The sequence below is a fragment of the Oncorhynchus mykiss genome, chromosome 5, assembly GCF_013265735.2.
Source record: "Oncorhynchus mykiss isolate Arlee chromosome 5, USDA_OmykA_1.1, whole genome shotgun sequence".
In the NCBI taxonomy this organism is placed as follows: Eukaryota; Metazoa; Chordata; class Actinopteri; order Salmoniformes; family Salmonidae; genus Oncorhynchus; species Oncorhynchus mykiss.
Genome location: NC_048569.1, coordinates 14,082,103 through 14,094,769, shown reverse-complemented (window position 1 = coordinate 14,094,769; position 12,667 = coordinate 14,082,103). Strand labels below are relative to the sequence as shown.

At 43.6% G+C, this 12,667-nt stretch overlaps 1 long non-coding RNA gene across 1 annotated transcript; it reads left to right on the top strand.

The window, feature by feature from the left end:
* The first annotated feature begins 1,862 nt into the window (after nt 1-1,862).
* On the top strand, nt 1,863-4,132 carry LOC118964564. Its single transcript, XR_005051645.1, has 3 exons — nt 1,863-2,001; nt 3,008-3,158; nt 3,879-4,132. It is a non-coding gene; the product is annotated as an uncharacterized LOC118964564 (long non-coding RNA).
* Nucleotides 4,133-12,667: the final 8,535 nt, after the last annotated feature.

The following is a 12,667-nucleotide window of genomic DNA, read 5'->3' as shown; positions in this document are numbered from 1 at the left end:
ACTTGATTTGTCATACCCGTGGTATACGGTCTGATATACCACCGCTGTCATCCAATCAGCATTCAGGGCTCGAACCACCCAGTTTATAATTGCCATTTATACAATGGGTTGGTCTAATCCTGGAAGCTGATTGGTTAAAACCACGTGATCAAACAAAGCTTCAAATCGGTACATTGTGTTAGATCAATAGCGCTTTGAAATCTGACTCGGAGCTCCAGTATCAATCACTTTGATGTAGAGTAGCAGAGCCAGCTTGATAAAGCTTGCCTGACGATAATATGCTTCAGGTGTGTGGGCTGTTAGGCTGTTGCTCCCCTATTTGGCCAGCAGATGTAGCCAACAAGCAGCCAGACTGTATGATATTGGCAAGCACAAGTAAATGGGTAACCAAAGCACAAGCACAAGTAAATGGGTAACCAAAGCACAAGCACAAGTAAATGGGTAACCAAATCGTTGTAATTTATTTTAACCATTAACCATTGTTGTAACTACAGTGCATTCGGAAAGCATCACAGACAAACTGAATTGGTCCACTCACACAGACAGCATTGTGAAGAAGGCGCAGCAGCGCCTCTTCAACCTCAGGAGGCTGAAGAAATTCGGCTTGTCACCAAAAGCACTCACAAACTTCTACAGATGCACAATCGAGAGCATCCTGGCGGGCTGTATCACCGCCTGGTACGGCAACTGCTCCGCCCTCAACCGTAAGGCTCTCCAGAGGGTAGTGAGGTCTGCACAACGCATCACCGGGGGCAAACTACCTGCCCTCCAGGACACCTACACCACCCGATGTCACAGGAAGGCCATAAAGATCATCAAGGACATCAACCACCCGAGCCACTGCCTGTTCACCCTGCTATCATCCAGAAGGCGAGGTCAGTACAGGTGCATCAATGCTGGGACCGAGAGACTGAAAAACAGCTTCTATCTCAAGGCCATCAGACTGTTAAACAGCCACCACTAACATTGAGTGGCTGCTGCCAACACTCTGACACTGACTCAACTCCAGCCACTTTAATAATTGGAATTGATGGGAATTATGTAAATATATCACTAGCCACTTTAAACAATGCTACCTTATATAATGTTACTTACCCTACATTATTCATCTCATATGCATACGTATATACTGTACTCTATATCATCGACTGTATCCTTATGTAATACATGTATCACTAGCCACTTTAACTATGCCACTTTGTTTACATACTCATCTCATATGTATATACTGTGGCAGTCCTCATGAGAGCCAGTTCCATCATAGCGCTTGATGGTTTTTACATTTTACGCATTGACTGACCTTCATGTCTAAAAGTAATGATGGACTGTCGTTTCTCTTTGCTTACTTAAGCTGTTCTTGCCATAATATGGACTTCGTCTTTTACCAAATAGTGCTATTTTCTGTACACCACCCCTACCTTGTCACAACACAACTGATTGGCTCAAACACATTAAGAAGGAAAGAAATTCCACAAATTAACTTTTAACAAGGCACACCTGTTAATTGAAATGCATTCCAGGTGACTACCTCATGAAGCTGGTTGAGAGAATGCCAAGAGTGTACAAAGTTGTCATCAAGGAAAAGGGTGGCTACTTTTAAGAATCTCAAATATATTTTGATTTGTTTAACACTTTTTTGGTTACTACATTATTCCATATCTGTTATTTCATAGTTTTGATGTCTTCACTACTATTCTACAATGTAGAAAATAGTACAAAAAAAGAAAAACCTGGGAATGAGTAGGTGTCTCCAAACCTTTGACTGGAATATGAATCATTGGTTTGCATGCGATTTCTAGGGAGTGTTCTTGGGAGAAGGGTCGGGAATTCTTCTCACGCCCCAGGGACAGGCGTGGTATGTGGTTTAGGGGTAGAACTGTCCAATAAATTCAAGGAATCAGTTGGGAGAGCGACTATTGAAGATGGCTTTAGAAATGTATTTAGACCTTTTCAAGGAGAACAACATTCCTTTTGATTTCAAAACTGTTTCACTTATGGAAGGTAGGTATTGTTTATAAAGTTGATGGAGAAAATTGGTTGATGTGTGGCTTGATTGAACCATATTATGTGTTTAATGTGAGGTGAATGGTTGAAATTGACAGTCCTCTTTTTGTACTGTGGTGATAGATCAGTTTTATGTGATAATATTTTGATGGATTGACTGTTTTATGCAGAAATAGTGCGATTGGTAACATTTGCAAGCCCTTGCATAATACACTGGGAATTGTTGATTTTGCACACAAAAAAATGCGATCGTTGAGAGACTAAACCTTTCTTTTAGAGGCTGTTCTTTTGGCGTAGGCTACACAATTCTTTCCACTTTTACATTTTTTATTTTGAATCTGGACACATTTTGTTCTTTGCATAAAATTGATTATAAAGACATTATAAAGGGTAAGTCTTACAATGCATTAAAACTGCATCCTAATTCGCCTGGATGCTATAAGTATTGTTTTAGCCTACCATACTGGTGAGCCTAATCCTATGGGTGCACATAATGAAAGGTTATCTAAAGCTTAATGAATACAAAAGTTATTTACAGAAGTAGGTGTCATTCCTTGAACTTCCAACTGACAACTTCAGGTGGACGTTCAAGTCAGGTAGGGTAGGCTACTATTCTCCACTGCATGCAGGTAGTCTGTAGAGCAGTAGTAGGCACTCCCTTGATTGCACCCCAGTTGTGTTTTCAGAGATGTAGGCCTAACCATTGGGAGCAAAACTGGACAATGTTGGTATTGTGATTCACTACATTGCAGGAGAGCAGTATGGAGAAGATTTCGGACAGATCATCTCTGTTCGGCTGAAATGTGGGAATGAAAACATTGAGTTCAGTTGAGAGATCAATCATCTCTACTTATTTGATGAGGCAATGTAATAAGACTACTTAACAAATCCTTTGTGATGCCTAGAGTAACTAAACAAATCCCCATTCTGATTTTTAGTAACAATTGCAACACAGTGGCCAGGCCAAGAGTTTCAGTGACAAACTGATCAATCACCTTTGCAGCATTGCCATTATGAAGTACCTGGCATAGAAGCACAAGACCGCAGACCACGGGAATCCAGCCGACCTGCAGAAGCTCACCCGTGTCAATGAAGAACTGTCCTGGCAGCACATGGGAATACGTATGCATGGCTCCAAGATGTATTGGCTCAGGGTAGGTGACGCTACTACAAGATCGAATGTAGAGTTGTTTTCAAATTATACTTTGAAGAACTTTGGACTTCATTCAGTAAACCCGGATAGCAATATTGACTCAGTAGTTTAAGCATACCTTTTTCCTGTGGTCAAATAGTCATGCACCAAGTTGATTCAGGTAATCGCTCCCGAGTGGCACAGAGGTCTAAGGCACTGCATCTCAGTGCAAGAGGTGTCACTGCAGGCCCTAGTTCAAATCTAGGCTGCATCACATCCGGCTGGGATTGGGAGTCCCGAAGGGCGGCGCACAATTGGCCCAGCGTCGTCCGGATTTGGCTGGGGTCATTGTAATAAAAGTATTTGTTCTTAACTGACTTGCCTAGTTAAATTATAATGGTATTATTTTAAACAGATAAATGTTTTCGATGTTAGATGTGTGTGTCAGTGGTTAGACTGCAGCGTACACATTGCCAAAGCAGGTGTGATTGAATGTGGCTCTTCGATTTTCACAGGTTAGGAAATTGACATCCCACTCTTCTTCTGCATTGCAACAAGCAATGTTATAAGCGTTTGATACAGAGCTGTTTTGTGTCTCAGTGTCCAAGTATCTTGTTATGTTCAATTTTGGGAGAGGAGGTTGTCTGATCTCATGCCTTCTCATTTTTCATGGCATAATATCATGTTTCTGAATCCAACACATTTGGGTTGTACATGACAAAAGGCTGTCTTTGTGTTTCAGCTGTTGATACCAAAGATCATGGGTGTGGAAGTCCCCAAGGACAAGATGGATAGAGCCCTGGAGGACCTGGAGGGCTGGTCGAGAACATGGACGGCAGGTCTTCAAGCCCAAGATCTTGAGATTGTTCTTCTGAATTCTCCAGTGACAGTGCAGTGAAGCTGGTCCTCTGTGAAATAATCAAGCTGGATCTGTTATTCAGCCACTATGCACCATGTAACATAATAACAAAATAAAACATTCTCTATGGAAATTCAGACACTCCCTGTTAGTACAACACATTTATATCCATTCCTTATTATTCTAATGTTCTAAAAGCTGTTTTTATCAAACGTTTTAACCTTTTACTGTTTTTGATTGAATTAATAACTTATTAAACTGTGTTTAACGTTTACAAACAATACACAGTGAGGGGAGAAAGTATTTGATTTGTACGTTTGCCCACTGACAAAGAAATGATCAGTCTATAATTTTAATGGTAGGTTTATTTGAACAGTGAGAGACAGAATAACAACAAAAAAATCCAGAAAAACGCACGTCAAAAATGTTATAAATTGACTTGCATTTTAATGAGGGAAATGGTGTGAAATGGTGTGAAATGGTGAACACCGAAATGTGTTCGGTTCTTTGGTATCTGGGAGAGAGGCGTCCCGAAAACGTATTGAATTACGTCAAGACTCCCGTAGTGTGGCAGACTACGCTGTTGACTTTTACACATTTCGATACTTTTCTTCACGGATTATCTGAGGTGGTAAAAGATGAGCTAACTGAGCCAGACTGGGAATCATCTAAATCCCATCAACCGCACTCCTTTTTTTTGTGATACTGCTGTTGGGAGACCAGTCTAAATCTCTCCGGTGCTCATTGACTTTGGGGCGGATGAGAGTTTTATGGACGCTACCCTAGTTTCTGAATACGGTATCCCCACTCAACTCCTCTCTGTTCCTATGGACGCTAGAGCACTGCACGGTCGCTCCATTCCCACAGCACTGTTCCTGTTAATCTGCGGGGTTTCATGAAATCACAGTGAGGCTATACAGTTTCTCCTCATTGAGTCTCCCCATGTTCCTGTTTTGGGATTGTCTTGGCTCAAAGAACACAACCCCGTTATTGACTGGACCACAAGTTCAAGCCTGGGTTGGAGTCCGTTCTGCCATTCCCATTGCCTCAAAGCAGCGCAGCATTCTCCGAGACGGCCTCCTCAGGGCTTAAGTCAAGTCTCTGATTTCCCTGCCGTCCTCCTGGAGGAAGGAGCAGAACAGCCATTCCTGGTCTGGACCAACCATAAAAATGTGGAATATCTCCGTTCAGCAAAGCGCCTTAACTCCAGGCAGGCCTGGTGGCCTCTCCTGTTTACAATATTTAACTTCACCATTTCCTACCGCCCAGGGTCCAAGAATGTGAAGTCTGACGCTCCTTCCACCTATACAGTTCCTCTGACAAACACTCAGTCTCCGAAACCATTCTCCCTACCTCATGCCTTGCAGTCTCAGTGGGTTGGGACATTGAGAACCTGGCTGTTTGTCCCTAACTCAGTCCGGTTCTGGAATAGGCTCATTCCTCCAGGCTGACCTGTCATCCCGGTTCCCGCCGTACCCTAGCATTCCTCTGACAACTTTTCTGGTGGCCCACAATGGTTCCTGACGTCGCTGCCTTCGTTTCCGCATGCACGTTGTCCAGAACAAGACTCCACGGCAAGCTCCTTCTGGCCTTCAGCCACTACCAGTCCCTCATTGTCCCTGGTCTCATATCTCTCTGGATTTTGTCACTGGGCTTCCCCCGTCTGATGGCAAAACCGTCATTCTGACAGTGGTGGATTGATTCTCAAAGGCCGCTCTTTTCATCCCTCTCCCCAAACTACCTTCTGCCAAGGAGACGGCCCAGCTCATGGTGCAGCACGTCTTCAGGATCCATGGACTCCCGGTGTCTATGGTTTCTGACTGGGGTCCTCAGTTCTCGTCTCAGTTCTGGAAGGTGTTCTGCACCCTTATTGTGGCGTCGGCCAGCTTAAATTCCGGGTTCCATCACCAGTCAAACGTCCAGCCAGAGTGAGCTAACCAGGACCTGGAGACCACCCTAAGATGCCTGGTCTCAACCAACCCCACTACCTGGAGCTGACAACTGGTCTGGGTGGAGTATGCCCGGAACACCCTTCCCTGTTCAGCCACGGGACTCTCACCTTTTGAGTGCTCCACGGGGTATCAACCTCCACTCTTCCCAGAACAAGAACCGGGAGTCAATGTACCCTCGGCCCAGATGTTCGTCCCCCACTGTCGACGTACCTGGAAAAGAGCTCGGGTAGCACTTCTCAAGACCAACTCCAGCGGACTGCCGCTGGACTCCAGCTCCCCGCTGGACTCCAGCTCCCCGCTACCACATTGGCTGTCCACACGGGACCTGCCTCTTTAGAGTCCCGCAAACTGTCCCCTTGTTTCATTGGTCCGTTTCCCAGCTCTAGAGTCCTTAATTCCACTGCTGTCCATCTCTTGTTACCCCGTACCCTCCGTATTCACCCTACATTCCATATGTTTAGGATTAAGCCTGTGTCTCAGTCTTCTGTCCCCAGGCCCACCTTCTCCCTGTGACATTGATGGCCATCCGGCATACACGGGGAAACATCTCTTGGGTTTTCGAACACGGGGCAGGGGTTTCCAGTACCTGGTTGACTGGGAGGGTTACGGCCCGGAGGAGAGGTGCTGGATTCCCGCTAGGGACATCCTGGTTCCAGCCCTCATTGCCGACTTCCACCGCCGACACCCCGGTCAACCAGGTATGCGCCCAGGTAGGATGCCATGGTGGCGCCCCTAGAGGGGGAGTACTGTCACACCCTGATCTGTTTCACCTGTCTTGTGATTGTCTCCACCCCCTCCAGGTGTTGCTTATTATGTGGTGGCAGGTAGCCTAGTGGTTAGAGCGTTGGACTTGTAACCGAAAGGTTGCAAGATCAAATCCCCAAGTTGACAATGTAAAAAATCTGTCGTTCTGCCCCCGAACAAGGCAGTTAACCCACTGTTCCTAGGCCGTCATTGAAAATAAGAATTTGTTCTTAACTGACTTGCCTAGTTAAATAAATAAAACATTATCCCTGGTGTATATATCTCTATGTTTCCTGTCTCTCTGTGCCAGTTTGTCTTGCATGCTTTTCAAGTCAACCAGTGTTTTTCCCGTACTCCTGCTTCTATTCTCTTTTGCTAGTCCTCCTGGTTTGACTCTTGCCTGTTTTCTGGACTCCGTACCCGCCTGTCTGACCATTCTGCCTGCCCTGACCTCAAGCCTGCCTGCCACTCTGTACCTCCTGGACTCTGAACTGGTTTTGACCTTTTGCCTGTCCACGACCATTCTCTTGCCTACCCCTTTTGGATTGTTTAATAAATATCAAGACTCAAACCATCTGCCTCCTGTGTCTGAATCTGGGTCTCGCCTTATAGGGTATGTCCATTCTTTGCTTTCTACATTCATATGGATCTGTCTGCAACTTCCTTGCACTGGCTCTTCTCCCACAACAATATACCATGACTGGAAAAGTCTGGAACGCAACAGTGCTTTCCTAGCTAGCATGCAATATAGTGCTTTGTTAGCTATTACGTAACACTATCCAGCTATTGCATAACACTACTTTTCCCTCCCTGTGTGGAATGCAATCACAGTTCATGTGGTTTGCTGTAAGTTATGGTGCGTGGGCGATTCTGTGAAAAGGAGATCTGCATGGAGGAATGGGCCAAAATACCAGCAACAGTGTGTGAAAACCTTGTGGAGACTTACAGAAAATGTTTGACCTCTGTCATTGCCAACAAAGGGTATACAACAAAGTATTGAGATAAACTTTTGTTATTGACCAAATACTTATTTTCCACCATAATTTGCAAATAAATTCATTAAAAATCCTACAATGTGATTTTCTGGATTTTTGTTCTCATTTGGTCTGTCATAGTTGAAGTGTACCTATAAGGAAAATTACAGGCCTCTCTCATCTTTTTAAGTGGAGAACTTGCACAATTGGTGGCTGACTAAATACTTTTTTGCCCCACTGTACATATACATATACATTTGAGATGAATAATGTAGGGTATGTAAACATTATATTAAGTAGCATTGTTTAAAGTGGCTAGTGATATATTTTACATCAATTTCCATCAATTCCCATTATTAAAGTGGCTGGAGTTGAGTCAGTGTGTTGGCAGCAGCCACTCAATGTTAGTGGTGGCTGTTTAACAGTCTGATGGCCTTGGGATAGAAGCTGTTTTTCAGTCTCTCGGTCCCAGCTTTGGTGCACCTGTACTGACCTCGCCTTCTGGATGATAGCGGGGTGAACAGGCAGTGGCTTGGGTGTTTGTTGTCCTTGATGATCTTTATGGCCTTCCTGTGACATCAGGTGGAGGGCAGGTAGTTTGCCCCCGGTGATGTGTTGTGCAGACCTCACTACCCTCTGGAGAGCCTTACGGTTGTGGGCGGAGCAGTTGCCGTACCAGGCGGTGATACAGCCCGACAGGATGCTCTCGATTGTTTATCTGTAGAAGTGTGTGAGTGTTTTTGGTAACAAGCCAAATTTCTTCAGCCTCCTGATCCACCTCTACGCAGACGACACCATTCTGTATACTTCTGGCCCTTCTTTGGACACTGTGTTAACAACCCTCCAGACGAGCTTCAATGCCATACAACTCTCCTTCCGTGGCCTCCAACTGCTCTTAAATACAAGTAAAACTAAATGCATGCTCTTCAACCATTCGCTGCCTGCACCTGCCCGCCCGTCCAGCATCACTTACTCTGGACGGGTCTGACATAGAATATGTGGACAACTACAAATACCTAGGTGTCTGGTTAGACTGTAAACTCTCCTTCCAGACCCACATCAAACATCTCCAATCCAAAGTTAAATCTATAATTGGCTTCCTATTTCGCAACAAAGCATCCTTCACTCATGCTGCCAAACATACCGTTGTAAAACTGACCATCCTACCGATCTTCAACTTCGGCGATGTCATTTACAAAATAGCCTCCAATATCCTACTCAATAAATTGGATGCAGTGTATCACAGTGCCATCCGTTTTGTCACCAAAGCCCCATATACTACCCACCACTGCGAACTGTACGCTCTTGTTGGCTGGCCCTCACTTCATACTCGTCGCCAAACCCACTGGCTCCAGGTCATCTACAAGACCCTACTAGGTAAAGTCCCCCCTTATCTCAGCTTGCTGATCACCATAGCAGCACCCACCTGTAGCACGCAATCCAGCAGGTATAACTCTCTGGTCACCCCCAAAACCAATTCTTCCTTAGGCCGCCTCTCCTTCCAGTTCTCTGCTGCCAATGACTGGAGCGAATTGCAAAAATCTCTGGAGCTGGAGACTCATATCTCCCTCACTAGCTTTAAGCGCCAGCTGTCAGAGCAGCTCACAGATCACTGCACCTGTAAAGAGCCCATCTGTAAACAGCCCATCTATCTACCTACCTCATTCCCATACTGTATTTATTTATTTATTTATCTTGCTCCTTTGCACCCCAGTATCTCTACTTGCACATTCATCTTCTGCACATCTACCATTCCAGTGTTTAATTGCTATATTGTAATTACTTCGCCACCATTGCCTATTTATTGCCTTAACTCCCTAATCTTACCTCATTTGCACTCACTGTATATAGACTTTTTGTTTTCGTTTGTTCTACTGTATTATTGACTATGTTTTGTTTATTCCATGTGTAACTCTGTGTTGTTGTATGTGTCAAATTGCTATCTTTTATCTTGGCCAGGTCACAGTTGCAAATGAGAACTTGCTCTCAACTAGCCTACCTGGTTAAATAAAGGTGAAATAAATAAATAAATAAATAACAAATGCAATGCTTCAATATTAGCAGAAGGTTCCCTTCCCTGGCGCATTCCAATTCATCCCAAAGGTATTCGATGGAGTTGCGGTCAGGGCTTTGTGCAGGCCAGTCAAGTTCTTCCACACCGATCTCAACAAACCATTTCATGTCCCCACACATTCAGAAATGGTATTTTTGTCCGTGTGGCATCAGTGTGATTTAGGCCTATGCGGAAGCCTCCGAGCGGTCGGGTAGGCTGTTTGGCATGTTCATTCAGCTGGATTTAGGACTGTGCGATGACAGGCTGTGTGAAGGCAAAGCTTCTAGAAGTCTAGCTGGACCAGCACGGGAGAGTTGAGCATAGTTCAGAGTGAATCTGTTGCACTGTTTCACCGAGTTGTAAAAGCAAGCAGAGCAGAAACTGGCTACTCTTTAGTTGACTGATGTAGCTGGCAAGGTAACTGCTGTTTAACTTAACAGAAAAAATCTAAACTAGTGTTTATTCACAGAGCTGAGTTAGTATTGTAACTGACATGTAACGTTAGCTAATGTTTCATCCCCTCTCTACTGTTTCATCCCATCTCAACTGAGGTGAATGAATAAGCTACGCTAGCTAGTAGGTACCACAGCCAGATCAGCTCTAGCCTGTAGTTATCTGTCAGATAGTGATATGAGGTGGCTATTATTACTATCTAACAGCTGTTATTTGTATGGAAATGTTTTGTAGCCTTTATTTTGTCCCGTTTCAGAAGTAAATGAACTTGGCAAGCTTTCACGAATTGATGTAACGTTAGAGAGAGAGAGCTGGCCAAAAGTTGGCTAATGTTAGCTATTCTTTTTGCCTCAATCCAATCACACTCGACCTGAATCAAACGATGAAACCATTGATAGTCTTATAGTCTGACGTTTTTTCAGTGCAATGTGAGTTTTGTTAGTCAGTATGGCAATGTTACATTATTGATCTGTCAATAATAGCTAATTCCCTACATTTCACACTGACACAGTAATAAATTCCCGCCTTCACCTGTTGACTTTCAGTCTGACTCCCACCCCTGGTCCCAAACCCAATCGCAGTACCACAATGTTATTTGCAATGTGATGCAGCTCACTTGCCAACCATGGTTCTAGCAATTTTGCACCCTATAGGCAATATGCGCAAAAAAAGTACGAAATAGGTTAAATTACCAGAGATTCTCACATGGCCCTTATAGCCCAGTAATACAATATATCAGCCACTATACTAGATGTAGTTTGAAGAGAGTAGAGTTGGAGAGACTTGCACTTTCTCTTGAGCTATTTTTATAGCCTACCTTTTAGGAGTGGGAAGATTTTCAGACAGAGAAATATGGGTGATCAATATTTAGGCCTATTTCTGGGCAATGTAGTGAACTATAGCCTAATCATAGGCCTATTTAGGAAGTACATTTCCTTGGAAAGATAACTGCCCCGTGCTTCTCCGCCCATGCATAGGCTATAGTCTACTCTATTTAATTGAGACCACATTCGCACCTGATCTCGCAGGTATGGCTACTGAACTGGATGCAGCAAGAATGATGACAGCAATATTTGCTACATTTTGCATAGTCCTATAGGATATAGCCTACCCTTAAGGGGGGTGATTTGCATGCAGAGAAATAAATGGGTAATCAATATTTATTGAAAATGAAAAGGCACTATGCTCCCTCACCATACTAAGGGAAAGGGGGATACCTAGTCAGTTGTAAAACTGAATGCATTCAACTGAAATGTGTCTTCTGAATTTAACACAACCCTTCTGAATCAGTGGCCTAAACTATGTGCGCGTTGTGCCTTTTCCTTTTCAATGATTACATTTTTTGATTGCACTTTGACTCATGTTAGTGAGTTTCTTTATTATTTATTTAAAGACACTGTAGTAAACAACAGTCTATTGGTATTTAAGTTAATTTCATATTCAAGTTAACTGCCACTTGATTCTCCACCCATGTAGGCAGCCTACTCTATGTCAATGAGACCACACATGCTGTACTAGGCACACCTGAGCTCTCACGCTCAACTAGGAGAAGAAAGCTACTGAAGTTGAAGCAGCAAATTCTGAGTTTGTGAATAATGTGAAATGCAGCCCTCTAGTGCAGTCAGTACACAATACTATGCTCGTAATGTCAGATGGTGACAGGGGTCGCAGCAGGATCAGACAGCCAGGGAAGACCAGTCTACAGAGCTCATGTGAATTTTGCAGTAGGCCTATATTAACAATATCAGTGAATGATACAAAGTTCCATCTTGAATTGATGGGTATACCTATAGTAGCTACAGTACAGCAGTTTTAAAGCTACAGTCTGGGATCTGGGAATAATGGTCATTTCAATTATTGAACCATTGCTAATTATTTTTAAGGCCTCATTTTAGGAGGATCACAGGGGTCTCAGTAGGGTCAGGCAGTCAGGGAAGACCCGTCTGTGATGAAGGTGAGGTGAATTTTTGCAAATACACTGTATTCTCTCTGCAGCAAACACTGGACAAGCCAGATGCTATTTTAAGGCCTCCAAAGCTGATTTCCAAACTGTATCTATGGTTGATAGAGGCTTTTCCTGATGACACAAAACATGTAAAACAAAAATGTGAGGAAGACCTAGTAGAAGCTAATGATGATCAATGGACACTGATATGTTTGAATGTCCAGTGTCGTGACTGTCCACGAGAATCCAAATAGGTCAGATCAGATCTCCATCTCTTCTTTAACAAGCAGCCATGTTGTTGTCATTCCGCTAGGGACCTGTTTTAGCGTATTAAGTCTCTAGTCAATAACCGATGCAAAGTGTGTTTTTTTATTCTGTGTTCCCATTTAATTAGTTAGTAAATAAATCATTAAACCAATTTGTGTAGTACTGAATCATAAGTAAGACTTTGGTTTTTGCAGGTTATGATTAATAAGTTGACTGTTTATGAATGTGATAGGTAAAGACCTTTCAGGATTTAATTCGGGAGATGGTAACTCTAGAACCGCTTT